The 26,624-nt window shown below is 46.4% G+C and overlaps 1 protein-coding gene and 1 non-coding gene across 21 annotated transcripts in view; both read right to left on the reverse strand.

The window, feature by feature from the left end:
* The window catches only part of FBRSL1 (fibrosin like 1), a 788,945-nt gene that overhangs the window by 603,554 nt on the left and 158,767 nt on the right, over window positions 1-26,624 (reverse strand). The window lies entirely within an intron of this gene.
* Window positions 18,175-18,277, reverse strand: LOC128338274 (U6 spliceosomal RNA). The gene has a single exon (XR_008312561.1). It is a non-coding gene; the product is annotated as a U6 spliceosomal RNA (small nuclear RNA).

The raw sequence follows: 26,624 nt of genomic DNA on the forward strand, positions 1-26,624 counted from the left end.
GTGCTTTGATTTGTCAGCAAATGCAGGATCAAATTAAAAGGCTTGGAACGAGGCCAACCATTTCATAGCTGGTCCAGGACTTAATAGAAGCAAGTTCTTAACATTACAACAACCTAATAAAACTAGAGGATATTGTCCCCCCCACCGCCCACCCTTTTTAAACACACACATACAAAAAACCCCAAACCTCTATTAAAACAATAGCAAGTTCTGCAATGCATTATCGTCATTAAAATCAAATAGTTGCAGCCTCCATGGAAGGCAGTTGACTTGGAAGGAGAAGTGGATTCCTCTTCAAAGAGGCCCAGCAAAAGCTAGGGAAGGCTCCTCACCCTTGGAGGCTTGGTTCTCGTATTACTAGTGCCGTTCCACTAATCTGTGCCGCAAACGCTAGACATCCCAGTGGGCCACTTAGAAGAGCTGCCCCACACATCTGTTTCTAGTTGATTTTCATCGAATCCCTGGTTGTAAGCGCTAGATGGTACCTCCATGGGCAAGAGCAGACTACCTCCAAGTATAGGCAAAGAGGCCCCTTTCTCTGTGTGTTTAGAATGCCAGGACATTCATTCAAGTGGTGATTCTCTGGTATTTAGCAGGCAAATAGAATAAGGCAATTGGCCTTGTTCAACCCCAGCACTTCATTCCTTCAGTGGCTGTTGCTGGTGTCTACCTTGTTTCTTTTTAGATAGTGAGCCCTTTGGGGTCCAGAGAACCACCAGCAGCAGCAGCGTTCCCTCTAAGGCATGCGCATGCTCACAAGTTTTTTTTAATGTCTGCTCAGTTAATTTTAGATCCCACTCAGGTTGAAGGAGAGCTGGTCTTCTGGTAGCAAGCATGACTTGTCCCCTTTGCTAAGCAGGGTTTGAAGGAGAGCTGGTCTTCTGGTAGGTTGAAGGAGACCTTTTGGTCAGGTTGAAGGAGAGCTGGTCTTCTGGTAGGTTGAAGGAGACCTTCTGGTCAGGTTGAAGGAGAGCTGGTCTTCTGGTAGCAAGCATGACTTGTCCCCTTTGCTAAGCAGGGTTTGAAGGAGAGCTGGTCTTCTGGTAGGTTGAAGGAGACCTTCTGGTCAGGTTGAAGGAGAGCTGGTCTTCTGGTAGCAAGCATTACTTGTCCCCTTTGCTAAGCAGGGTCCACCCTGATTTGCATTTGGATGGGAGACTACATGTATGAACACCATGAGATATTCCCCTTAGAGGATGGGGCCGCTCTGGAAAGAGCACCTGCATGCTTGCATGCAGAAGGTCCCAAATTCCCTCCTTGGCAGCATCTCCAAGATAGGGCTGAGAGAGGCTCCTGCCTGCAACCCCAGAGAAGAAGCTGCCATTCTGGGTAGGCAATACTGAGCTAGATGGACCAAGGGTCTCACTCCGTATTAGGCACCTTCCTATGTTCCTATGAATCAGGAAGGCCCCACTCTAAATGCACATGTGCACACACTGCCTTGATCCTGCCCACCCAGAACAAAACTCATTCCGTGCAGAGATGGAAAAAATTAGAGGGACCACCACCAACATCACCATCATCTTCTTCCTATATATAAACCACTTTGAGAACTTTTTCATTGAAAAGCAATATATAAGCAATAGTGGTAGCACTGCTTAGTGGATCCTGAGGACAAAAGGCAAGGTATGGTTTTCCTCCCTGTTAGGGCTCTTTTTTTAAAGGAAAATTCAGAACTCCACAATGGGGTGTGAGTGTAATTCATGCCCGTAGCATGTACCACTCTAATGCATTTTCCCTGGGCATTTGTCTTGCCTGTGCAAACATACCTGAGTGCCTAGAGCAACAATCCACGGCATTTAGAAGCCTACACAGAATCGGACAAAATCCTCAGAACTGGGGATCTGACAGCAATATTGCAGAATTATACATGGCAGTGGGAAAAGAAATGGGTACTCTTGATCAGGGTCTGGATTCGAGAGGAGCCCGGACAACTCACTTTACTTTCCCCATTATCAGTCACTTTTTACATCACGTAATATAGTATTTTGCAACGTCCTGAATTTTTGAACCGCACACAATCTTTCTGAACGGCACCACTTTTTAAAAAACAAACCGCACATCTTATGTCTGGTGGCACATTAAAAAGCAACAACACACCACCACCGTGATTTTGTGCCTTGCTTTCAAGCATCTTACTGGAGGCTATCAGTTGAACAGAATGTCAGAATCACTGTGCATAAGGACATAAGAACAGCCCTGGTGGATCAGGCCCAAGGCCTATCTAGTCCAGCAGCCTCTTTCCCACAGGAGCCCACCTGATGCCTCTGGGAAGCCCACAGGTAAGAGATGAGGGGCTGCCCTCTCTTCTGCTTCTGCTGCTGTGAATGCTTACAGTTCTCTGTGTTCAACCACAGCACACAGGTGGTACGTGCACTGAACATAAGATGGATCCCTGTCCCCAAAGGGCTCACAATCTAAAAGAAACATAAGGCAGACACCAGCAACAGTCACTGGAGGTACTGTGCTGGGGGTGGATAGGGCCAGTTACTCTCCCCCTGCTAAAAAAAAGAGAATCACCACGTTAAAAGGTGCCTCTTTGCCAAATAATAATAACAACAACAACAACAACAACAACAACAACAACAACTTGCAGTTCCAAGTAATTATAGACCGATAACCTGCCTGCCAACCATGTTCAAATTATTAACTGGAATAATAGCAGATGAAGTGATGCAACACTTATTAACTAACAAACAGCTCCCAGTTGAACAGAAAGGAAATTGCCCGAACACCAGAGGCACAAAAGACCAGTTGCTGATTGACAAAATGATTTTAGAAAACTGCAAGAGAAGAAAAACAAATCTAAGTGTTGCATGGATTGACTACAAGAAAGCCTTCGACTCATTGCCTCACACATGGATACTAAAATGTTTAGAAACAACTGGTGTCAGCAAAAACATTCAGATATTTATAAAAAAACCAATGAGCATGTGGAGTACAGTGTTAACAATCAATGGCGAGGCACTTGGACAGGTTAGCATTAGAAGAGGCATTTTCCAAAGGGACTCACTATCCCCTCTATTGTTTGTAATCGCCATGACCCCGCTTTCACAAATACTAAACAAAACAAGCCTCGGATACCAAACATCTAAAACATCAAGTAAAATCAACCATCTGCTGTACATGGACGATCTGAAGTTGTATGGAAAGTCCCAGTCAGAAATCGAATCACTGCTAAACACTGTCCGTATATTCAGCAGCGATATAGCAATGGAGTTTGGACTAGACAAATGTGCTGCATTAATAATGGACAGAGGGAAAATAAGAAAAAACAGAAGGAATAGAACTGCCCAATGGAAGCAACATCAAGAACCTGGAAGAGAAAGAACCTTACAAATACTTGGGCATTCTCCAGGCTGATAACATCGCACACACTGAAGTTAAAAGAAAAATTGGAAGTGAATACATCAGGAGAGTCAGAAAAATCCTCAAGTCCAAACTCAATGGCAGGAACACCATACAAGCCATAAACACCTGGGCTATACCTGTTATCAGATACACTGCAGGAATAATAGACTGGACCCAGGCAGAGCTAGAGACTCTAGATCGTAAGCCCAGGAAAATCATGACCATCAATCATGCTCTGCACCCCCGCAGTGATGTAGATAGGCTCTACCTCCCTCGCAGCTCAGGTGGAAGAGGAATGCTGCAAGTCCATCAAACAGTAGAGGAGGAGAAAAGAGGCCTTGAAGAATATATAAGGGACAGTGAAGAAGATGCACTTCAAATGGTCAAGAACGCGAAACTATTCAACACCAATGAAACAAAACAGGCCTACAAGAAAGAACAAGTCAAGAACCGAGCAGAAAAATGGAGAAATAAGCCCCTGCATGGTCAATATTTGCACAATATAAGTGGAAAATCAGACATCACCAAGACCTGGCAATGGCTTAAGAATGGTTACTTAAAGAAAGAAACAGAGGGTTTAATACTGGCTGCGCAAGAACAGGCACTAAGAACAAATGCAATAAGAGCAAAAGTCGAAAAATCCACAACAAACAGCAAGTGCCGCCTTTGTAAAGAAGCAGATGAAACAGTGGACCACCTGATCAGCTGTTGTAAGAAGATCGCACAGACTGACTACAAACAAAGGCATGACAAGGTAGCAGGGATGATACACTGGAACATCTGCAAAAAATACAAGCTACCTGTAGCCAAGAATTGGTGGGACCATAAAATTGAAAAAGTTGAAGAAAATGAAGACGTAAAAATATTATGGGACTTCCGACTACAAACAGACAAACATCTGCCACACAATACACCAGATATCACTGTAGTCGAGAAGAAAGAAAAACAAGTGAAAATAATCGACATAACAATACCAGGGGATAGCAGAATAGAAGAAAAAGAAATAGAAAAAATCACCAAATACAAAGATCTACAAATTGAAATTGAAAGGCTGTGGCAGAAGAAGACCCAAATAATCCCAGTGGTAATTGGCGCCCTGGGTGCAGTTCCAAAAGACCTTGAAGAGCACCTCAACACCATCGGGGCCACAGAAATCACCACCAGCCAATTACAAAAAGCAGCTTTTATGGGAACAGCCTATATTCTGCAACGATATCTATAACAATTGACAATAAAATTCTGGCATCCCAGGTCCTTGGGAAGGACTCGATGTCTGGATAAAACAAACCAGTCAATAACACCTGTCTGACTGTGTGAACAAGAAATAATAATAAATAATGAAGAGTTAGAAGCTACAGCAAAAAAAGGGGCGGGGGGACACAGCTGCTCCTGACAACACTACCTAGGCCATCATTATTACACAGAGCTCTGTTGGCTGGTCTGATAAGCAGAGGGCCGTGGGAGACGCACAGGGACGAAGATAAAGGCATTTCCAATGACACAATTCATTCTTGGACATCACACTTCTCACTGTAATATGAGGTAGGATTTTTCTTTTCTCTTAACATCAATTCAGAACATTGGCAAAGTCAGAAACTAGCAGGCAAACCTCCCAGCAAAATGGAGACATCTTTAGAGGGAAACGGGAGATCTGGATTTCCACAGATTGCTAAGCTACCAAGACATTTATTATTGTTGTTGTTATTATTATTTATTCGATTTCTATACTGCCCTTCCAAAAATGGCTCAGGCCAGTTTACACAGAGAAATAATGAATAAAAAATGCGATGGATCCCTGTCCCCAAAAGTGTAGTGGTTACGAGTGCTGGACTAGGACCGGGTAGACCCGAGTTCAAATCCCCATTCAGCCATGAAACTAGCTGGGTGACTCTGGGCCAGTCACTTAAATATAATCATCATCATCATCATCATCAGCCAATTACAAAAAGCAGCTTTACTGGGAACAGCCTATATTCTGCGACGGTATCTATAACAACTGACAATAAAATTCTGGCATCCCAGGTCCTTGGGAAGGACTCAATGTCTGGATAAAACAAACCAGTCAATAACACCTGTCTGACTGTGTAAAATAATAATAAATAATAATAATAATTTGCTTTAGATTGTGTTCAGTGCCCTCCCTCCTGAAATGTAAACACTAGAAAGACCTAAGTACACAAACCAAAGAACTGACTCAAAGGACTACAAATAAGTAGACTATCCAAGGTAAAAATCATAGTTACGGGAGTTACGGATCAACCGTGGTTTTTTTTAAGTGCACTGATCAGAATGGCAGCTGGAACAGAGAAAGAAGGGGAAATACAGGATTCAAACAAGATGTAACTGATCTCCCCTGCCTTTTTTTTTTTAAAGCAGCTATGAAAGGCCCCAATCCGGAAAGGAACCACAGGACAAGGGGTATTAACTTTTCTCCCCATGCTGTGGTTCTGACACAAATTGCACACACACACCCCTGCCACCAAAGCTGCTCTCCCTCCAGAGCGAAGAACAGCTTCGGGGACCAGGGGAGTGTTTAAACTTCCCTGCCCCACACCGTGGTCCGAATCTGGATTGCTGGTCCCACATCCTGCCTTTAGGGGGGCACAGAGGTGTTTAACGTCCCATCTGGCCTGACCTCAGTCATTGAAATGCAAGAGAAACTAACCACTGTGACTTGTTCCACAGTAAGCCTTTCATTTAATCTTCTCTAATTCTCATCACAACAGGTGCTGTGCCCGGGGGGGCCGATCAGGACCTCACACCCATGCGGTGCGGGGAGTGAAAATGTCAGTAATCCGATTCCCCGAGTTTAGCCAGCAATACATGATACTCTTCTAATCCAGAGACGAAGGGAAGGAAAACAAATTGGAGCGAGAAATTTGTTAGCTTAGCTTTAGAATGCAGGAGAGACGTGGTCCGAATAAACACCCTGGCTGGTTGCAAAAATGTTCCTTTGCTTAGAAACAAAAACATAAAACATGAGCCAGGCGAGTGGTACCATCTCAGGGGACGAATGTTCATAGTGATTTCCAGCCACTTCTGCCCCCCTCGAAATGGCCACCCGCTGGTAGCATCACTGCACTTGCAGCACTCTCTGTGTTTTCACCCCTTCTTTATCTCTACCTCCATACAATTCAGAGACAGTTGCAGTCATTTTTGCACAGAGCACAGGGTTAGAGTCAGGATTAGGTGAACAGTGAACAAATTGTTGTACTCCCTCCATGGAGTAATCTTTGGAGAACATTCTTGCCAATTTTAGTTTCTATTCCACTGACAACGTCGACAATATGTTATAGATATTTTTCCGTGTTTTTAAAACTTTTAAACGTTTTTAAAACACCACCACACACCTGGCCGTTGCAGGCCTGATGGTCAACACAAGCAAAGCATGGTAACACACTGAGAGTACAGTTGCACTATCACCGATTTTCCTTCTCAAGTGGTGTAGACCTAATCAAAACCACAATGAGCATTTGTCCCCCTAAATGGCTCATGGGCTATCATGTAGATAGGAGAGAAGAAGCTGGTCTTGTAGTAGCAAGCATGACTTGTCCCCATAGCTAAGCAGGGTCTGCCCTGCTTGCATATGAAAGGGAGACTAGAAGTGTGAGCACTGGAAGAGATTCCCCTTAAGGGATGAAGCCGCTCTGGAAAGAGCATCTAGGTTCCAAGTTCCCTCCCTGGCAGCATCTCCAAGATAGGGCTGAGAGAGACCCCTGCATGCAACCTTGGAGAAGCTGCTGCCAGTCTGTGTAGACAATACTGAGCTAGATTTGTTAGTTAGTTAGTTAGTTAATTAATTAATTACATTTTATATCCCACTCTTCCTCCAAGGAGCCCAGAGAGGTGTACTACATACTTCAGTTTCTCTCCACAACAACCCTGTGAAGTAGGTTAGGATGAGAGAGAAGTGACTGGCCCAGCATCACCCAGCAAGTCTCATGGCTGAATGGGGATTTGAACTCGGGTCTCCCCAGTCCTAGTCCAGCACTCTAACCACCACACCATGCTGGCTAGATGGACCGATGGTCTGACTCAGTATATGGCAGCTTCCTATGTCCCTGTGTACTACATTTTTAAATCTTTAAAAAAAACCATCACAAATTTGTCCTGATGGCCAGCACAATGAAAGCCTGAGAACACACTGGAGACTGAAAGTCTTTCAATGCGATCACCTCTTTTCCAGCTCTAGAAGTGTAGATCTTGTTGAAAATCATAATGAGCAGGGGCGGGACAAAGCAGAGGCTGGTGAAGCTGCTTGGATCCCTAGTAGGCTAGGCTGTTCAAGATTTGGTTTGCAATATAGCTTGTCTAGCTGTATACATAATGGAAATTCTCAGCCCTATTATGAAGAAGCCAAGGAGGGAAACCTTCTGCTCTTCCCAGAGCGGCTCCACCCCCTGAGGGGAATATCTTACAAAGCTCACACTTCTAGTCTCCCATCCACATGCAACCAGGGCAGACTCTGCTTAGCAAAGGGGACAATTCATGCTTGCTACCACCAGACCAGCTATCCTCTCCTCCCAAATGCTGCTCATTCACCTTGCATGTCATCATTAATTTCAGCTGACTTCCATTTGATTCATGTATTGCACTGATCAGCCCTTTAAAGACCTAATAAAAATGGTAACTGAGAGCAGGAACATCTCATAATTGTCCCTCTTATCCAAGCTAGAAACATGTGCTCTATTTAATAACAATAACAATAAAAAAGACGTAATAGCATAATCCTTCTGCTGCAAAGAATGATGATGCTAATATTTCTTACACCTTAGTTACTTGTGAAGAAAAACCTAATTATTACCAATTAAGATGGGAGAACCTTTTTTTATTTATTGCCACCTCGTTTTCCTGTATGGTTTGCCTAATTCCTTAATTGATTTCCCCCCCTTCACAATGAATGGGTAATCAGGCTATTTTTATAGGTCACTTTTTCACACAAAGCTTTCATGCCCACTGCTTCGGTATTTCAGGCCACGGATATCAATACTATTAGACTAAACAGAATAGGGTAGAACCGGAGACCTGGGGGTCCAGATCCTACAGGGGGTTACGGGTGAAAAGCTCTCTAGAAGCCTCTGCTCTTTTTTAAACTCAGAGATCGCAGTTTGCATCACACAAGCCCTGTGCCCTACCGAGCAAAACCGACAGCTTTCACTCAGACATCATGATTTGTTTTTCCTTAAGCAAAATAAAGCCACAGTCAGAAGGAATTCAGCAGGAAATCCAGGGAAATTTGCCACCATAGGCACTTAGCTGCCGCTCGCTTCTCAACGAGGTAGAATTTACAAGTCACCCCGGGACCAAAAACAATAGATATGGCATCCTAAGATGCCAAGGACAGATGATAAGACCCCGGCCTCTGCCAAGAAAGAGCCGGGCGTCTTGCAAATGTATACACAGTGCTTTTATTGGGACTATTCATAAGCCTTTTGTTTGAGCACTCCTTGGTGTTGTGTGCCTTCCGGCCGCTCCTGTGGGTTACTGCTGTTCTCTTTCTTCTCTTCTCTGTAAGTATGCCCAGTGATCTATGTTCTTAGCTTTGAGTGTGCTAGATCACCTTCCTATTGTTACAGCCCAGGATGGTGCATTATTCTTATAAAAACAAGTAGCTTAACACCCGCAATTAGAACTGTCACGAAGGGTGTGAACAGCTTATACATACAATAAGGTATGTATATACTTTATACAAGCTCTCAGGTCAGGGGTGTAGGGTCTATTAAACAAGAGAGTCAAGGGGCCCCACAAGGCTCTACAGATCTGTGGCCAGGGTGTGACGTTGCCCTCCAAATGTTTTTCCCCACCACCACCAGCTGCGTGACTCCCAATCACAGCCAGCGAACTGTTTCTCTTTTTTCAGGCAGGAGGACAACGATGACTGCTGAGAAAGGAAAGGGTTAAACCAGCCCAGCAGCAGCCATCTTTGATTGGTCCTCCTTGAGTTGTACTCCTCCCCGGCTCAGCAATTCAATGCAGAGTTGCCAAAGGAGAAGGAAGGAAGCATGACCAGAAGGAGAGCTGGAAAGGAAAGTCAAACAAGCAAGCAACCTGTAGTGATCAGCCACACCTCCCCTAAAGAGTGAACGGAAAGTGAACCCTGTCCTGACTGACAGACTAGTGAACTCCAGGGCTCAGCCAATCAGCACACCAGGTGAGTGGGACCTAGAGAGCCGTTGAGAGGAAGGAGAGGCTCTTTGTGAGAAGAAGCAGGCGTGGTGGGGGGAGAGCATGATGAGTGGCCATGGAGTGTGTCCACCTCCAGCACAGTACCTCCAATGACTGTTGCTGGTGTCTACCATGTTTCTTTTTAGATTGTGAGCCATTTGGGGACAGGGATTTATCTCATTTATTTATTATTTCTCTATGTAAACTGTTTTGGAATATAAATATAAATATTTGTTGTTGTTGTTGTTGGCCATGGAGCATGGCTGCAGAAGGATGGCAGCAGATCTTGGAAGATAGGATTGCAGGGGCTTCATTCTCAACCAGGGTTTTGGTGAGTTCAAGACAAAGGAAGCCAGGGCTTTGGCTTTGGGAAGTTTAGACTAAGGAAAGTTTGTTTAGTCAGATTTTGCATTAGACTTTCAGTTTCTTTTGTGTGTGCTTTGTATATCCCTGAAATTGTTCTATGATTGTTTACCTGTAACGTAACAAAACAAAGAAACGCTAGCTTTCACCCATCCAGCCAAGGTGTTGCAAAATACTCTGTAAGCTTTTAAATGTGCTTTTGTGTTTTCCTACATACATGTTCCTTGCAACTGGGCAACCATGATTTTTAAAATGGGCCACCCTCAACATCATTCGGGGCGCGTTTTGAAGTATTCTTGTAAACTACTGAGTATTTTTACCTGTAACTAAAAGCTGAGAGAGCCTCAGACGAAAGCAGTCTGTAGCATTTGAATAAACTTGTTTTTCTTTTTGTTCTTTTCTTTTACAAGCCTCTCAAAGTGGGGTTTTTAACTCAGGAGAAGTGGGGGCTGGATGAGGTTTTTGCTCTGATGCAGACACGTCCTCAGACATTCAGCAACTACCAGTTTTCTCACCATGTGGAGGCTTGCAGGGGGAAGATTTTTGTATTTTCCAATTGCAAAAATAAAAAGAGTTTTCCCTGGAAATTCCACCCCAAGCCCAGGGAAGATCAAGCTCTGTAATAGAGAGGGGTGGCGGCAGCAGCCATTTTTGAACCTATCAGAAATACAGGAAAGTTTTAGGAGTAGCCTTTGCCAGAAAGCTCAGCAGGGATGATTCAGCATTTTCCCTTCGTCTCACGTGAGCTTGCTCTGAGACAAAGGCTATAATCCGCTACACAATCCTTATCTGTTTTTTTTCCTGTGAATGTGATTTCTTCCCTCAGAAGGCAATGTGTGCTTCCAACATTCATGAGGGGTGTGTGTGTGTGTGTGTGTGTGTGTGTGTGTGTGTGTGAGAGAGAGAGAGAGAGAGAGAGAGAGAGAGAGAGAGAGAGAGAGAGACGTCGGCTACGTCCATTTCTGGAGGTAAATGACCTTAAAACAGTGGAGCATATGCTGGTAAACCTCCGGGCTTGACTACTGTAATGCACTCTACATGGGACTGCCTTTGTAAATAGTTCGGAAACTACTATTGGTACAGAATGTGGCAGCCAGATTGGTCTCCAGGACAACACAAAGGGACCACATAACACCAGTTCTAAAATAACTGCACTGGCTGCCAATCTGTTTCCGGGAGAAATAGAAAGTGTTAGTTATTACCTATAAAGCCCATAACAGCTTGGGTCCAGGCTATTTAAGAGAGTGTTTCCTTTGTCATGAACCCTGCCGCCTGTCACGATCTTCTGGAGAGGTCCAGTTACAATTGCTGCCAACTCATCTGGTGGCGACCCAGGACCGGGCTTTCTCTGTGCCTGCTCCGGGGCTTTGGAATATGCTCCCTACTGAAAAAAGAGCATCTCCTTTTCTGTTTGTTTTCAGGAAGGCCCTCAAGACTCACCTGTTCTCGCAAGCTTTTAATTAGAAATTAATTTTAATAATTTGTTTTAATAACTGTTTTATGCAATTGTTTTAATTGTGTTTCGTGGATTTTAATCTGTGACTTTTATATTGTGTTAAATTTTGTACACCACCAAGAGATGTACATATCAGGCGGTATTATGATAAATAAATAAATACTACAAGGACCCTTGGTGGTGGACAGAGGTCCACTGGACCAGCATGGCACCCGTGGCTTCCATCCGGTGGCCATCACAGGGTTTGCCTTCCCCACAACAGTATCTCGTGTCCATCTCCACTCTAGCCTTTTCCCTTCCGTGCCCGGCTCTCCGACATCTTCTCTGGCACCCCGGACAAGTAAAGATGGGGCTTTTAAATGAAGGTATAGTTTTTACTACTGCTGCTGTGTGTTTTGTGAATTACTGTTTTATACAGGTCCCTAAACTTTTAACTAGAGATTATGTTTAGATCTAGATTTAATATCTACACTTTTTTGTGTGCATTGTTTTCATTGTATTGTAAATGGCTTTGAGATATATTTTAATGAAAAGTGGGATAGAAATTGAACAATAAATAAAAAATAACATCTTCTGTAGCCTCGAGCATTGCATCTTACAGACGTCCTTGCCCTGTTTCAGAGCTCCTAAAGCCAGAGTGGTGTAGTGGTTAGAGTGCCAGACTAGGACCTCCTAAAGCCAGCGTGGTGTAGTGGTTAGAGTGCCGGACTAGGACCGGGGAGACCCGAGTTCAAATCCCCATTCAGCCATGATACTAGCTGGGTGACTCTGGGCCAGTCACTTCTCTCTCAGCCTAGCCTACTTCACAGGGTTGTTGTGAAAGAGAAACTCAAGTATGTAGCTCTGGGCTCCTTGGAGGAAGAGCAGGATATAAATGTAATAATAATAATAATAAACAGTGTCCTCCTAGGAGTGGTGGCTTGGCAATCCCAGCCTCCACCCCCCCCACTCCCCACCTGCCTCTTGACCTCTTCTGCTGGGTTCTGATCTCTGCAGACTTCTTGCAGAGTCAAGCTAACTGACCCCTGCTAACTGAGCAAATAGGCAGCTTCTAGAGGAGTGAGGCTCTTCTATTTTGCAGGGGGAGAGCAACTGGCCCGAGCCAAACCCCAAACATTGCCCCCCACCCAGCAGCTATTGCTCAGCTTTTTTATTTCTTTTGAGACTGTGAGCCTTTTGGGGAGAAGGAACCTTAGGTGTTTTTCTGTGTAAACAGCTTTGTGAATTGTTTTGCTTGGAACAAAAGTGCTATGTAAAGATCTGTAATAACAACAATGCTGTGCAGATCCCCAATGCCCTACAAAGGAACATAGGCAGCTGCCATGCACTGAGTCAGACCCTTGGTCCATCTAGCTCAAGCTTGTCTACACAGACTGGCAGCAGCTTCTCCAAGGTTGCAGGCAGGAGTCTCCCTCCGTTTTGGAGATGCCAGGGAGGGAACCTGAGACCTTCTGCATTACAGATGCTCTTCCCAGAGCGGCCCCATCCCCGAAGGGGAATATCTTGCAGTGCTCACAGGTATTGCATTCAAATGCAAACAGGGCAGACCCTGCTTAGCAAAGGGGACAATTCATGCTTGCTACCAGCTCTACAGCAGGGGTTCCCAATATGGGGTACTACCACTAAGCTTAGACCCCATCCCCTAAGGGGAATAGCTTACAGCAGACAGTGCTCACATATAGTCACCCATCCAAATGTAAACCAGGATGGACCCTGCTTAGCAAAGGTGTTTGAAAGACACCCAGGGGAGGGGGCGGGGGAGGGGGGCTACTCCAAGCCCTTCAGGCTGCAGTCTTGTTGAAACTGAAATTAATGGGACGTGAGTAACTTGGTCTGGATGTAAGCCAGTGACTGTGGTAAGGTAAAGTGTGCCAGCAAGTTGATTTTGACTCCTGGTGCCCACAGAGCCGTGTGGTTGTCTTTGGTAGAATACAGGAGGGGTTTACCATTGTCTCCTCCCGTGCAGTATGAGAGGATGCCAGAGCCTATCTCATAACCATAACGTTTAAATTGATTTGTGTTTGTGTCTCACACACACACACACACACACACACACACACACACACACACACGTACTAAAAATCTCTATGGGGTACCTGAGTGGAAGGATTGCAACAGAAAGGGCACACTCATTTCAAAAGGCTAGAACGCCCGGCCCTACCGCAAACCGTACCGAGCTAGATGGACCAATGGGCAGATTCAGTCGACGGCCACTTTCTTACGTCCATAGCAAGCCTTCCACTTTGTCATTGAAGCCGAGTTCTCGGAACTCATCGTAAGCTTCTTGTTACAACATGCTGAACTGTGACATTCCATACCCCAGATGCAAAGATTCAGCCAACTGGCAATAACCCCCAAGACGTGGTTTGCCTTCCTACTATGCATAATATACTATAAACCAAACGGCTGCCGCTTGGTGGGATCCCTCGTGACATTTAGATATTTTACTTAATGTCATCTTCATAACGCAGCGAGATAAGACAGCTAAATGTCTGTATGTTGCCATAATGTGGCCTAAATCAAATTCAGCATCGGCAGAGGACACACAACACACACACACACGCCCCAAGCCTGCCTCATAGCTGCTGGTTGCTAATTAGAGTGTTTTTTTTCAAACACTGCTTTTTGAAAACTGCTTTAGATTTGCACCAGGGGAGGAGGGGAAACAGGATTTACAAGGTCGAGGGGATCATTAAACATTTTTATACATAAGCAGTTTTATTCCATTTGCAGTCACTAAATTGCTCTAGCAATTTGGGAGCGTGAAACAATGCTGTTTACATGTGAGGCTATGAAAGGAAAGGAAAAAAAAGTCCAAAAAACCACAGCAGAACCACCAGTGATTCCCAGCATCACCCAAAAAGAAGAAGGGCTCTTGCAGTCGTTTGGCTATGCAAACGGCTGTAATGGTGCTTTGGAGAATGGGACATGTGGCCCTGCAAAGACAGGTATGGTCGGGATGAAGAAATGTTGGCTCAGTTTATCAACCAGTCAAAATATTTGACTCGTCAAGCTATGTCGGTACATTCCACATCAGGAATTTTTTCCACTCGCCAGGCATCATTTTTCACTAGTCGTAGACTAGTAGACTAGTGGATTTCTGCAGCCCTGGGAATGAGCACACACTACAAGGTGAGGAAGGGCAGAAGATGGGAAAACGAGTAAGGGATGAGGCCGTAGCTCAGCAGTACAGTATCTGCTTTCATGCCGAAGGCCCCAGGCTCAACCCCTGGCATCAAGTAGGACTGGGAAAGACTCCTGGCTGAAACCTTGAAGGGCTGCTGCCAGTCAGAGTAGACAGTACTGAGCTAGATGGAGCAATGGTCTGACTCGGTAGAAGGGATGCAGCTTCCTACATCCCTGCGTTGAGGGAAGCTATGTGAGACGTGGCAGCCCGCTTGGCGATGGTGGGCCATCTTCTCCCTTTGCGGGGTGGGGTCTTGTTCCCTTAAACCAGAGGGAGCAAGCACCTGCTTGGGCCTAAGGGCCTAATTGTACACGTGGCATCAGAGGCGGGGAGTGGATGGAGCGGGAATGTTGCAAACAAGAGCAGAGGAAGAAGAGCGCGGTGGCTTCTTCCAGTGAGGGAGAGGACATCCCTTCCACCAGGTGCGGCCAACTAGGGGCCCCAAAGCCTGCCCCGCCCCCTTTCTCACAATCCATTTTGAGGGTAAGATGCTGTCAGGACAAATAGCCGGCTCCGTGCAAAGGGCAAGAAGTGGAACGAGCAGCCGGGAAGGCTCGCCTGTCCTTGGCTATGCAATCCTGGGGGTCGATTTCCTACCTGCTTCCTTTCTTCAAATGCAGCATCCTGGGCACCTGGCCTGTCCCCAGAATCAAGGGGCAACACGAGGAGGCCGATTCTGGTGATATGCCCAGCTGGCCCTCCCCACTACGCGCTTAGGAACAGGAACACACATTCCCCCCTTCTAGCGCACCATTCTATTTCTAAGAAGGACTACCCGCCACATGCACTTTGAGTAGTACTAAAGGATTTTTTAATTATTTATTATTATTATTATTTATTCGACTTCTATACTGCCCTTCCAAAAATGGCTCAGGGAGGTTTACACAAAGAAATAAGAAATAAATAAGATGGACTTGTGAATTAGTATTGGAATCATGATGCCAATGTGAAAGGTGGAACAATGAGCCAGCGAGGTGTAGTGGTTAGAGTGTTGGACTAGGACTGGGGAGACCCGAGTTCAAATCCCCATTCAGCCATGAAACTCACTGGGTGACTCTTGGGCCAGTCACATCCCGCTCGGCCTAACCTACCTCCCAGGGTTGTTGTGAGGATAAACATCACCATGAGGAGAGCTGGTCTTGTGGTAGCAAGCCTGGCTTGTCCCCTTAGCTAAGCAGGGTCCACTCTGGTTGCATATGAATGGGAGACTAGAAGTGTGAGCACTGGAAGAGATTCCCCTCAGGGGATAGAGCCGCTCTGGGAAGAGCATCTAGGATCCAAGTTCCCTCCCTGGCAGCATCTCCAAGATAGGGCTGAGAGAGACTCCTGCCTGCAACCAGGGTGGATAAAAATCAATGGGTTAAAAAAATATATATCAAAAAAATCGGATTTTTAAAACTTAAATTGGATTTTTTTAAAAAAATCAGATTTTTTAAATAAAATGCTTTTTGAGAACAAAATCTATCTAAAGATAGTTTTATATTGAAGATACATTATAGTCCAAGGGTTATTCATCATGAAATAAGGATTAGTTTTTAATTATTTAGCATGAGGCTGTATATATGCAATGTTTAAATTTTTTGGTAAATGAATTCCATTAATCCATTCACAATGTCATGCTCTTCCAGAGGTTTCTGTAAGATTATTTTGGGCAACTTTTCTATCTAGGACCAAAAATGAAACCTTCATCTGGTTGTAAATATTAAGATTATACCAATAAGAATGAATCTTTATGTAAAAAACCATGATTTAAATCTAGCCTTCCAGACTAGTGATTTAAATTGTGATTTAAATTGTGATTTAAATTGATTTGATTTAAATCAAATCCGCCCTGCCTGCAACCTTGGAGAAGCCGCTGCCAGTCTGTGAAGACAATACTGAGCTAGATATACCAAGGGTCTGATTCAGTATATGGCAGCTTCCTATGTACACTGCTCTGGGTTCCTTGGAAGAAGAGAAGACTATCAATGTAAAAACAATAATGATAATAATGCGCAGGAAGGAGGAATGGGAGGTGCGTGCTCACGTCCCTCACTACATGTGTGCTGGGCTGGTGGGACGCCGTATGGATTTCAGAGCCTCTTTATCTATTACATATGGGCTGCACTATTACCTCTGAAACTGGAGTCTTCCAAAAGGCTAGAACAGCAGTAGGGGTATGCATTGAATCAATAGCCTGGAGAAGCCATTTGTCACTAGCCAAATTCTTTCAGTGAACAAGCAACAAGGACTCTGTTTCTGAAACCCGATCTCAGGAACTTAATGCGTCTTTAAAAGCTGCAAACCGGCATACGATGAAAGCTTAAACGTTTGGTTTGGAGGGGGGAGAAATCCAATAAAAACCAAGGAACTGAGTTACAGGCAATAGATTTTATGTGAAATATCGTATGGGTCATGAAAGTATGATTTAAAAACTGCAGGGCTAGACAAGCTGGAGAATAAAAGCGGTACAAAATGTATGCTGGATGAAAGGTAATTGAAGGTAGCGAACCAAGAGTGTTTTCCGAGTTAATGTGAGAGAAACCTGGCCAGTCGGGTGCCAGTGAAGTCTGCCTGCTGGGCATTGCTCAAGGGGATTAAATTGGATAATCGATCCAATTTAAGGCCTGGAGATGAAGGGGTCAGCTGAGAGCAGCACGCTGAACTGGAGTAGGATCTGCCCCTCCCAAACATTCTGAAAATATTAGACCACTTTCTCCAACTCACCAGTTAAAAAATACTGGCTCCCCCGCTCAGTTCTTCCAAGCGGCCACTAGCAGGGTAGGAGAAGTGCCCAGCCTGGGCGAGACAGCCGGGCAGGCTCCTGGTTTTTGTTTGTGTGCTTGCAAACATTCAGGTAGAAGGCGGGCAGTGTGATCATGGGTGAGGTGGCGGCTGGGTCGGGTGAATGTGTCCTACCCAGATTCCATCCCCAGCTTTTTCCTGAGCCAGCCGGAAAAGCCATCCTACCCAGCTGCCCTAGGGACAGAGGAAGCTGCCATAACTTGAATCAAACCCTTGGTCCATCTCGCTCAGTATTGCGTACACAGACTGGCAGCGGCTTCTCCGAGGTTGCAGGCAGGAGTCTCTCTCAGCCCTATCTTGGAGATGCTACCAAGGAGGGAACTTGGAACCTTCTGCATGCAAGTGTGCAGATACTCTTCCTAGAGTGGCCCCATCCCCGAAGGGGAATATCTTATCTGTCTCCCATTCAGATGCAAACCAAGGCAGACTCTGCTTAGCACAGGGGGCAGTTCATACTTGCTACCACCAGACTAGCTCTCCTCCCAAATGCCGGGTTGGTTTTGGTCTGACAAATGCATGCATCCTCGCAGGTCAGCACTCAGACCCCTTCACTCTCCCTGCCCCCTACCTTGATGTCAGCAAGCACACAATCAAAACTCAGGCGCACAAGCGGCTCTCTTCCCCTGCTGGTGGTCATGTGGACACTACCACTACCACTATGAATATTTACTGCCCTTGATCTTAGCCAAGGGCCAAGAGGCAATGGCCTACAGACAAGTGTACCGCTCATGGGAGCATGTTTCACTTGCACATGGAAGGGGTATTTTTGCCAACGCCCTCTTCCCTCTGCTGCCTCCAAGCCCCCCTAAAAATATGGCCCGCAGGGTTCGACACCACTGAGCTACTGTCCTGTCCCACCTCCCCACCAAAAGATATGGAAGGCTGTGCCAATTTGCCAGCCACCTTTCTGCAGGGGCCAGGCCAATCTTCTCTGCAGCGTTCCAATTCTAGTACGCATGCCAACAAAGCAAGCAGCCCCTTTGGGACAACACATTTCAGAAGGGAGCAACACAGAGTGTGAAGTAGTACCTCCTTTGCTCCCTCTGCCCCCGACTGCCCGTCAGTTTCACTGGATGGCCCCACATTCCAGCATTTTGAGAGAGGGAACAGCAAACCTTAAGACAAGACTCCATTGAGACGCAGGGAGGAATTCGCTGGTGACCCATTTTTCAATCACTGAGCAGACCGCCTGCTCCCAAGGGTTGCTGCCCACTTGAGGAGGTCATCTGAGGGGGCTCTGCTCTGGGTGCCGACAATGAGGAGGGTGCAGCTGTTGTGCCTACGGGACAGGGCCTTCTCTGTTGCTGCCCCCAGACTCTGGAATGCTCTCCAGACTAAGGCTATTCGCTCCTCGGTCCCCATCACAGCTATTAGAAAGAGTGTAAAATCTTGGCTTTTTGCCCAGGCATTTATTTGATTCTCTGCTGCTGCTCTTTATACTCTGTATTGCTGTTATGCTTTCGTTTTAAATTTTTAATCAGATTTGTTTATTATTTTTCACTTAATATTTCAATTGTGTCTTTTTTACCATCTTGTGTTTAAATTTTTGCTGTAAACCGCCTTGGGATTGTTTTAATGAAAGGCGGTATATAAATTTAACAAACAAATAAACAAACAAAAGGCTGTGTATTCATAACATTATTAACCTCCAAGTACACTTGGCCACTAAACGGTATTCATTTTCTCTTTTTACTGGGGGGCTGGTTAGTTTTCAAAACCATCTGTTTGTCCCTATACTATTTTTAACTTTTTCATTTCTGACAGAATCATTCACCGCCTCTGGTTAGAATAAGCAAATATTTGTAAAAGAACACAGAAGTCACAAATAGTAACATAGGAAGCTGTTGTATACGGAGTCAAACAATTGGTCTATCTAGCTCAGTGTCTTCACAGACTGGCAGCGGCTTCTCCAAGGTTGCAGGCAGGAATCTCTCTCAGCCCTCTCTTGGAGATGCCAAAGAGGGAACTTGGAACCGAGATACTCTTCCCAGAGCAGCTCCAGCCCCTGAGGGGAATCTCTTCCAGTGCTCACACTTCTAGTCTCCCATTCATATGCAACCAGGGCAGACCCTGCTTAGCTAAGGGGAAGAGTCATGCTTGCTACCACAAGACCAGCTCTCCTCTCCCTCTTCTGCACTGGAAGCCCACTGATGTCCCCAAGAACAGAAATGTGGTTAGGAGAGATGGCTGCTTTGGTGACTAAGGAAAAATTAGTGTTTAGAAACAGAAGCGGTGGTGACAAATTCAGGGCCGGGGAGCCCACAAAAACTTGAACTATGGGGGGCTCAGAGGGGTGAAACTGCTCCCCCGCACTACTGCTCACCACATTTTGCCCTTTTTAACGGCGACGGAGGCTTTTTTGGCAGCAGAAGCAACAGCACTCCTGCCACATGCTGGCCAAGGGCTGAACTATTAGGCTAAGTATCCCTTATCCGAACTACTTGGGACCAGAAGTGTTCTGGATTTCGGACTTTTCCGGATTTTGGAATATTTGCATATTTGTAATGAGATATCTTGGGCATGGGATCCAAGTCTAAACATGAAAGATTACTGTACACTGTATTTTATGTTTTTAGGTTTTATTTAAAGTATAAAAACGAATAAGCATTGAATTTACGATAACTACAGGTAGCTGTAAATGTAATGGAAACTAAGCCGCAACGAGTCAGTGCTGCGGGCGCATACCATGGTGGTTTACGGATTTTGGAGCCTTCCGGATTTCAGATATCCGGATCAGGGATGCTCAGCCGGTACAGAAACAGAAAATACCATGCTGTCCGATATGAACCAAGGGTCCGAAAATACCTGGCAACTTTGGAAGTTCACTCTATAAACTTGTTGGCAACTGAGGATTCAAACCCCCTCCTGCCTTTTGACACAAGTCTTGTGAATACGTGAAGGGACCACCGTTCCCTCATGTGCGCGGGCTCACACGTTTTCCGGCGTCCGCTCAGTTAATTTTAGATCCCGCTCAGGTTGAATTAGGAAGGCCCCACACAGGATCCTTCCACCCAGAACAAAACTCATTCCGCATAGAGATGTAATTAGAAGTACCACTGGAAGGGACCTCCCTCGGGCTTACAAAATCCCAAAGATCTTGCAGGATTCTTCCTCCACTGCTTGTCCCCTGGTCTTAAAGCCAAAACAAAAGATTTTCAAGGAGAGAGAAGTGGGGGGGGGAGGGAGGGGGAGAGAGAGAGATCAGGACACAGTGTCGGGATGGAAACCTAAATAGCCTGCTAAAACCATAAAAATAGCTCACAATCACCCGGCCCTCCCACCCCCTCCTGGAGGCCTTTAAAAGAGAAAGGAGAGAGAAAGAAACCACACAAACACCCACTTCACAAAAGTTCCATTCAGGCAGCTGACAGCAGCCTTCGCCTTCCCTTGCAGATGTGGCGCTCGGCGCACACAATGGCCGCCTGCAGCCCTGGCTGCCGTCCAGAGTCTGCTGAGCGGTGGCGACAAAAGCCCGAGTCGGGAGCCCTTGGCCGCAGCGCGGCTGTAAATGATTTAGTGGCCGCAGCGTCCAGGCCTTGGCGGCAGCCGCTGCAACTGCTGCTGCTGCTGCTTGGAAAGGACCTCACTCACCTCCACGGCAGAGGAGATCTGGAGACACACACACACACACACAGACACACACACACCCCGTAGCCTTCCGCCCACACGTATGTGCCTGCATTGCTGCATAGATAGTGAATGAGGAGCAAGCCCCCTTTATGAGCTTTTCAAATGGATCTCTTCAACGGAGGGCACCTCAGAGAGGGCCGGACGCCATCCAAGAGCAGCCTCCACTAGTATCCCTGGGCATGGGTTCCACAGAATGCTTTGGGCGGGCATCCCCGGCCTCAGGGCTGCTGGGTGGCTGTTTGGGTCCTCTATGGCCATCGGTAGCAGTGCAGGGAATCCAAGTAGGGCTGGGAAAGCCCCCCTGCCTGAAACTCTGGAGAGCTGTTGCCAGTCAGTGGTGTAGACAATACTGAGCTAGAAGGAGAGATAGGAGAGGCTGTGCTGTCGAGTCAGTGTCGACTCCTAGCCGTTGAGTCGGTGTCAACTCGTAGCCCTCGAGTAGGTGCCCACTTCTAGCAACCACAGAGCCCTGTGGTTTTCTTGGTAGAATACGAGAGAGGTTGACCATTGCCTTCTCCCGCGCAGTATGAGATGATGCCTTTCAGCACCTTCCTATATCACTGCTGCCCAATATAGAACACACCAGCAGGGGGATTTGAACCAACAGCCTCCTGCTCTCTAGGCAGGTAGCTTCCCCACTGTGCCATAAATGGCTGAGCTAGATGGACCAATGATACAATATGGAATACTCAGCAGAAAGGAAGCTTCCCATGCCTTTCGGTATAGGGCCCCTCAAATGCAGGGTACAGATAGGAAACCACTGCTCACTGGGGAAATAGAATAGAATAGAAATCTAACAAGCTAGAAAACCTAGGTGGACTGGACTCCTCCACAGAAACCCTGTGGGTGACTATACAAGGCCGGAAAGGAATCGTGCTACTGGGGACATGCTATCGCCCTCCGGATCAAAATGCCGACAGTGACTGGGAGTTGCAGGAGGAAATCAGGGAGGCATCAAGGAGAGGCAGGGCTGTAATAATGGGTAATTTCAACTACCCACACATAGACTGGGTAAATTCACATTCAAGTCAGGACAAAGAGGTCAAATTTCTAGATACGCTAAATGACTGTGCCTTAGAACAGTTGGTCATGGAACCGACCAGAGAGAAGGCGACCTTGGATCTAATTCTGAGTGACACCCAGGACCTGGTGCGTGATGTCAGTGTCATCGACCCTTTAGGGAACAGTGACCACAGTGCCATCAAATTCAGCATACATGCGGGGAGAGAATCACCAAGGATGTCAAACACAGACATTTTAAATTTCAAAAGAGGAAACTTCTCCAAAATGAGGAGTATGGTGAAAAGAAAGCTGAGGGGGAAAATCAGGAGAGTCACTTCGCTCCAGAGTGCATGGCGTTTACTCAAAACCACAATACTAGAAGCCCAGTTAGATTGTATACCCAAAAGGAGGAAAGGTACCACTAAGTCCAGGAGGATGCCAGCATGGCTAACAGGTACTGTCAAGGAAGCCATAAAAGGGAAGAAGACTTCCTTCCGAAATTGGAAGGCCTGTCCAAACGAAAAGAACAGAAAGGAACACAAACTCTGGCAAAAGAAATGCAAGGTGACAATAAGGGAGGCAAAAAGAGAGTTTGAGGAACATTTAGCCAAAAGTATCAAGGGGAATAACAAAAACTTCTTTAAGTACATCAGAAGCAGGAAACCTGCCAGGGAGGTGGTTGGGCCATTAGACAATGAGGGAGTGAAAGGGATTATTAAGGAGGATATGGAGGTTGCAGAGAAACTGAATGAGTTCTTTGCGTCTGTCTTCACGGCAGAGGATACTGAGCATATACCTGTTCCTGAACCAGGCTTTTTAGGGATGGAGGCTAGAGAGCTGAGTCTGATAGAAGTGACAAGGGATGATGTTCTAAACTGTCTGGAAAAACTGAAAGCTAACAAATCACCAGGGCCGGATGGCATCCATCCAAGAGTCCTCAAAGAACTCAAATGTGAAATTGCCGACCTCCTTGCTAAAATATTTAACTTATCCCTGAAATCGGGCTCTGTACCAGAGGACTGGAGAGTAGCAAATGTAACACCGATTTTCAAAAAGCGATCCAGGGGCGATCCGGGAAATTACAGGCTGGTTAGCCTAACGTCCGTTCCAGGCAAATTGATGGAAAGCATCCTCAAGGATAAAATTGTAAAGCACCTAGAAGAACAGGCCCTGCTGGGAGTAAGCCAGCATGGCTTCCGCAAAGGTAAATCTTGCCTCACCAACCTTTTGGACTTCTTTGAGAGTGTCAACGAGTGTGTGGATCAAGGTGATCCAGTTGACATAGTCTACCTGGACTTCCAAAAAGCTTTTGACAAAGTTCCTCATCAAAGACTCCTGAGGAAACTTAGCTGTCATGGAATAGAGGGACAAGTACATGTGTGGATTGCTAACTGGCTGAAAGACAGAAAACAGAGGGTAGGTATAAATGGAGAGTTTTCACAATGTAGGGAAGTAAGAAGTGGGGTCCCCCAGGGATCTGTACTGGGACCGGTGCTTTTCAATTTATTCATAAATGATCTAGAAGCAGGGGTAAGCAGCGATGTGGCCAAATTTGCAGATGATACCAAACTCTTCCAGATAGTGAAATCCAAAACGGATTGTGAGCAGCTCCAAAAGGATCTCTCCAAACTGGGGGAGTGGGCGACAAAATGGCAAATGCGGTTCAATGTTAGCAAGTGTAAAGTGATGCACATTGGGACGAAAAACCCCAACTTCAAGTATATGCTGATGGGATCTGAGCTGTCAGTGACGGACCAGGAAAGGGATCTTGGGGTTGTGGTTGACAGCTCATTGAAAGTGTCTATTCAATGTGCAGCAGCTGTGAAAACGGCAAATTCCATGCTAGGGATCATTAGGAAGGGGATTGAAAATAAAACGGCTAACATTATAATGCCCTTATACAAAACTATGGTGCGACCACACTTGGAGTACTGCGTACAATTCTGGTCACCACATCTTAAAAAGGACATTGTTGAACTGGAGAAGGTACAGAAGAGGGCAACCAAGATGATCAGGGGCCCAGAGCACCTTTCTTACGAGGCAAGACTACAACACCTGGGGCTTTTTAGTTTAGAAAAAAGACGTCTGCGGGGAGACATGATAGAGGTCTATAAAATCATGCATGGCGTGGAGAAAGTGAGATTCTTTTCCCTCTCACACAACACTAGAACCAGGGGTCACTCCATGAAATTGATTGCCAGGAGGTCTAGGACCAACAAACGGAAGTACTTTTTCACACAACGCGTGATCCACTTGTGGAACGCTCTGCCACAGGATGTGGTGACGGCCAACAACCTGGATGGCTTTAAGAGGGGTTTGGATGACTTCATGGAGGAGAGGTCTATCAATGGCTACTAGTCAGAGGGCTGTGGGCCACCTCCAGCCTCAAGGGTATGCCTCTGAGTACCAGTTGCAGGGGAGTAATGGCAGGAGAGAGGGCACACCCTCAACTCCTGCCTGTGGCTTCCAGCGGCATCTGGTGGGCCACTGTGCGAAACAGGATGCTGGACTGGATGGGCCTTGAGCCTGATCCAGCAGGGCTGTTCTTATGAAAGAGGGACCTCTCAAAGGGGTGTCTGTCTTTCTTTTAGCGAGACATTGTCCCTTCCTAGCTCCTGCACATCTTTCCAGGGGCTGTTGCTGGTGTCTCCCTTGGGTTTCTTTTAAGACTGGGAGTCCTTTTGGGAGAAGGAATCGGTCTCTTCCTTTTCCTATGTAAACTGCTCTGAGAGCCTTTTTTTGGTTGGAAACTGGTATATAAATGGTAGTTATTACTACCTGTAAACTGCCCAGAGACGTGAATTTGGGGCAGTGTACTAATATACTCAAAAAGCAAAATAAATAAAATCGCAACCCCATGTGCATTGTACATCATGTGTTTACAGATCTACAAGGGTGTACGCCATATCCAGATTGTGCATGTGTTTCACTTCATGCGTGAAAAGGGCTATTGTCAAAGCAGATTTGTTGTGATTCTGGTGCTGCAAAATGACGGGGCCGAGGATGGACATGCATGACTTCTGAAGCATAAGAGCAGCAAGGCCCAATTGGTTCCACTGGTAGCAGCAAAAGACGACGCTTCGGCCTCAAATGACTGAGGCTGTGCCAGGTAAGGCCGTGACCTTCGCCACCTACTGATGGGCGAAACGACGAAAATGAAACTGGCACAGTGGAGGGCTGGCCATTCTCTGGGATTAAGGCACTATGTGGCAGGGAAGGCAGGTTGATCTGGGATTAGAGAGCAGAATGTCGTGCCATTCTGCCCACACCAGATTTGTGGGCTGCTGTGGAATGAGCAGGCTTCCGGGCGACTCTTCCGAGCCTTGACGGGAGGAGGGCAGGGTAATGCGGGTGGATGTCGCCACTGGAATGGCACGGAAGCCGTGCCAGCTGAAAAGGTTGACACCTTGTCCTGTGGGATTCCGGCCCAGGTCTCCTTCAAACTTTACTGTGAGCAAAGGATTCTCGCCATACTTGTGTCCACACAGGAAGCGGCCTTCTACTGAGTCAGACCCTTGGTCCACCCAGTTCAGCATTGTCTACACAGACTGGCAGCAGTTTCTCCAAGGTTGCAGGCAGGTGTCTCTCTCAACCCTATCTTGGAGACGCCAGAGAGGGCACTTGGTGGGGAAATCTGTAAAGCTTTTCCAAGGGCAGCGTGGATTGCCTTTGACTACAAGAGGGGGGATCTGTATCACCCCAGAGCAAAATTTACCATTGCGTGTTTCAGAACTAGATGATGTACAGTGGTATAAAGTAAAGTAAAGTGTGCCATCGAGTCGATCCCGACTCCTGACGTTCACAGAGCCCTGTGGTTGTCTTTGGTAGAATACAGGCAGGGTTGACCATTGCCATCTCCAGTGCAGGATGAGATGATGCCTTTCAGCACCTTCCTATATTGCTGCTGCCCAATATAGGTGTTTCCCATAGTCTGGGAAACATAGTCTGGGAAACATACCAGTGGGGATTCAAACCTGCAACCTTCTGCTTGTTAGTCAAGCATTTCCCCACTGTGCCACTTAAGGTGGTCTATACAGTGGTATAGCTGCAACTAAACCTCTGAAGGGGGGGGGAGTGCCAGCTTGGTGACAGATCTTTGCCATCGCCCCCACAACTTCTTCAACAAGATGAATAGCTGCTGGTGAATCACCTTGGCTTCAAGGGTGGGGGGGGAGTCCTCTCCTGTAGGAGAAGGGGAGGAGTATCAGGCAGCATCCTTTCCTCCTCCTCTCCTCCTGACTGGCTGGCTAGTGCTAAGGTTCAATCAGCCCCTCCCTCAATCTGACTGGCAAGAAGATGATCAGGAGGAGGAGACTTGGGGGACAGGGGCCAATTTCTCCTTCTTTCCCCAGGGCCCAATCCAACCTTACTATACCCCTGGTTCTTTTGCTTTCCATCTTTGCAAAAGGCTTCTCCTGTCATCCGATAATAATAGCAAAAGAAAGCACCATCCAATCACAAAGTACTTCACAAGGTATCAAAGGGCAGGTTCCCTGCCCCAAGGAACTTACAATCTAAAATTAGACACAGGGAAGGCCACGCAAGAAGGGAAAGGGGATGGAGTCGGGGGCGGGTGGGGAGGAGGACAGGCATTAAATGTTAGTGACACCCACTTCGGCTTTCCCTGCTCGGAGTCCGGTGTGGGCGAGGGGAGGAGGAGAGGCACCAGCCCTGGAGGCTTCCGAG

The sequence above is a fragment of the Hemicordylus capensis genome, chromosome 15, assembly GCF_027244095.1.
Source record: "Hemicordylus capensis ecotype Gifberg chromosome 15, rHemCap1.1.pri, whole genome shotgun sequence".
Classification (NCBI taxonomy): domain Eukaryota; kingdom Metazoa; phylum Chordata; class Lepidosauria; order Squamata; family Cordylidae; genus Hemicordylus; species Hemicordylus capensis.